The sequence below is a fragment of the Penaeus monodon genome, chromosome 25 (assembly GCF_015228065.2).
Source record: "Penaeus monodon isolate SGIC_2016 chromosome 25, NSTDA_Pmon_1, whole genome shotgun sequence".
NCBI lineage: Eukaryota > Metazoa > Arthropoda > Malacostraca > Decapoda > Penaeidae > Penaeus > Penaeus monodon.
In genome coordinates, this window is record NC_051410.1 from 18847019 (window position 1) to 18847282 (window position 264).

Genomic DNA, 264 nt, shown 5'->3' on the forward strand with positions numbered 1-264 from the left:
TTTAATATATTTAGAAAGACATATGACCATATCTGTGACTGTTATTCATAATACAAACTTTTGAATCGGGGCCTCTTACAATTTTTAAAAAGCGACTGTCTATACCTTTAGCTGTGGCAATGTGGCATTTAATGTAATTCTGTGATCATTAGTAATTTGTTTTGTAGACTGGCTTTAGTATCATAAATCAAAGAAATGCATTCAGTATATTCATTTATCATGCAAAAACAAGAAAAAAAAAATGTAACCTTACATTTCTTATGA